This window comes from Schistocerca nitens, chromosome 8 (assembly GCF_023898315.1).
Source record: "Schistocerca nitens isolate TAMUIC-IGC-003100 chromosome 8, iqSchNite1.1, whole genome shotgun sequence".
Classification (NCBI taxonomy): domain Eukaryota; kingdom Metazoa; phylum Arthropoda; class Insecta; order Orthoptera; family Acrididae; genus Schistocerca; species Schistocerca nitens.
The window spans coordinates 191,025,450-191,028,500 of NC_064621.1; the positions used below are offsets into that span (position 1 = coordinate 191,025,450).

Here is a 3,051-nt window from a genome sequence, read left to right on the forward strand (position 1 = left end):
TCACCGTTCTCCCGACTTTTCAGACTATAACTTTTCGACCTCACGTTCAAAACGTAAAAGAAATAACAGTTATCTCTACGTCAGCTCGTCAGAGAAGTCTTCTTGTAGTAGTAGTAGTAGAGGGGTTTGGTGGGCGCACGACAGCTAGGTCTTCAGCGCCCAGAGAAGTCTTCTGCAACCTGTATATCGATCTCAAGCGGAACAGGTAGTTTCTTTCCAAGATCGTAAAACTAACCATTACATGAAACGTGACACTAGGAAATAACCTGTTCGCACCTCTCTCGTTAATGTACATCCCTTTTTTGTGCTGCAACTAACGTTTCAATCGCGAATGATTCTCAAATTGAGAGCGTATGTCATTTTCAAAATTATTAAATTATTTTTCACTCACTAAGAAGTCTACAATTTTTTTTATGTTCGTCAGTAACGCAAGTCACTCAGAGGGAGGTTTTATATACGGAAAGTAAGGTTAATGGTTCGATCGCCCATTGATATTTCGATGTTTTCTGGCACTTATCGCTTCAATCATCTGTAACAGTGAGAAATGTGTCAAGTTACTCCGAGTCTTGGAGCACATCTTTAACAGTAGGAATCCTTCAGGCACAATTGCTTTACTGTGTATTAAATTGAAGCATAAAAATTGGCCACTCCATTAGGGGACGTCCATTGATTACGTGAGTGCTTATTTTTAATCTGTACTCCCCTTGCCCATTGCTGCGATTTGGTGACGGGAGGTGGGACACTCCATTCCCCTCATGTGAGGTATATCCCATAATTTTTAAATAAATGTATTCCAAATGTTCATGTTTGTGGTTCATACCACTGAAAATTACTTAATAAAATCCATAGATAAACCAAACTAAACTCCTCGCGAACGGGCCAGGAAGGCTCAACGGTACCGACCGGCCGCCGTGTCATCCTCAGACCATAGGCGTCACTGGATGCGGATATGGAGGGGCATGTGGTCATCACACCGCTCTCCAGGTCGTATGTCAGTTTCCGAGTCCGAAGCCGCTACTTCATCAAGTAGCTCCTCAGTCTGTCTCATAAGGGCTGAGTGCATCCTGCTTGCCAACAGCGCTCGGCAGACCGGATGGTCACCCATCCAAGTGCTAGCCCAACCCGACAGAGCTTAGCTTCGGTGATCTGACGGGAACCGGTGTTACCACTGTGGCAAGGCCTTTGGCAAATCCATATATAGTATTATAAAAATATGTGTCTATGAATGTATGTCCGTTCCACACCTCCTCCTAAACCACTCGGCAGATTTCAACCAAATTTCTATCACGTATCGCTTACTGTATGGAAATAATCGTTGTTTGAATAAGAAGCACCTGCTTATGAAAGGGGCCCATAAGGGAGCGTAAAATCAGTGCATCACAATAGATGTGATTACTCTTACTTTATTCATCTAGTTTTTGAGAATGACAGCCGTCAATGACTTGTAACAATCACTACAAATAATTTCAAACCTTCAAGAAACTTTCTCTCGCTCACAGCATCCACAAAATGATGAAAGGAAACAATTTTATACCTTGCTACATTTTCACTCTCCATGCTTATACCTATCGCACTAGGCACTAATTTTGATTTTAATATTTCTTCTAACTTTATTCACAAACATTGCGCAAACAGTAGCTGCATATACTAGTGGATGTATCTGCAATATTCTATGACCGTTAGGGCACATAGTTCAGGAGTAACATCATAAACATTGAGCTGCATGAAATTGAAATTGCAAGGTGAAATTCGCTTGGAATACAGGAGGAATAGTGTAAAGATAATTGTTAAATAAGGTACGTACATGAAAAATATATGTGTGATATTTGCATATGCAGGCATATGTGAAATTTGGTACATATATTACTTACAATCTTTAATGAAATACTTTGGGTTTAAGCACCACCAGCCTCCTTTTGGGGTGAGCGTGATAACGTGGAGAGGGAAGGGAGAGGAGGTGATCGACAGAGAGAGGAGCGGGGTGGAATGGACAGAGAGAGAAATCAACAGGAGATGGAAAGAAATAGGTGTCAACAGGAGATGGACAGAGAAAGGAAAGAGGAGGAAATTGACAGTGACAGTGGGAGGTAGAGATGGGCAGAGAGAGGAGGAGGAGAAGATGGACAGAGGTGGAAGGAAGAGGTGGACAGAGGGGGAGGGAGTAGATGGACAAAGGATGGAGGAACTCATTTACAGAGAACGGGAGGAGGAGCAGATAGAAAAAGAGAGGAAGGTGGAGCAGATGGACAGATAGAGGGGTAGGTGTAGATGGAGAGGAGAAGGAGGAAAATGGGGGGAAGGTGGTGATGGTCCAATACAAGACTGGAATAAATACATACCTATGCCATGCCGTGTACTCAGCTGGTATTCTACGTACATTATTTCTGTGAACCTAGAGATGAAAATGATGACCACATTTAAGCTTCACTCTAACGAGTTTAACTACATTAATTATCTTGAAAGCTGCCAAACGGATCTCTACTTACCGTTAGTTTTGCAAATATTTTTCGCAACAGGCTTATATAGAAGACGATACTGCAATGCCTGTGTTGTTAAGAAGAATGGTGCAACGTTCCTTTGGGTATGTATGCATACCCGAAGGAACAGACACTGCGGCGAATGCAGCCGTTATGAAATGCATGAAATGTATTCACAGTTGCAAATAGCAACAATCATCAGCTGTATATGGTAATACACCAATGAAAATTTGTGCTGGACTGCGACTCGAACCCGGACTACTCACTTTATGCGCGCGGTCTCCTTAACCGTTCTGGCCGTCCGCACACGACTTGTGGCTGGCCCAAACCTCTATATGGTATCGTTCCTCCGTCATAACCTGTACTCGTACACACTTTATTTAACACCCGCACAGGGGAATTTTAACTGAAATCCGCTGCCTGGAATTGACAGGTAAATACGATACTGCAACGTCTATATTGTTAAGAACGAGACAGTGTTCCTTCGGACATGCATGCGATACGCATATATTTTCATTGTCGGTATTCTCTTACACAGCTGATGGTTTTTAGAATTGGCAACTACGAATACATT

General features: G+C 42.5%; 1 pseudogene; it reads right to left on the minus strand.

The window, feature by feature from the left end:
- Positions 1-1,069: 1,069 nt before the first annotated feature.
- Positions 1,070-1,187, minus strand: LOC126200027 (5S ribosomal RNA; annotated as a pseudogene).
- Between the last annotated feature and the right edge of the window lie 1,864 nt (positions 1,188-3,051).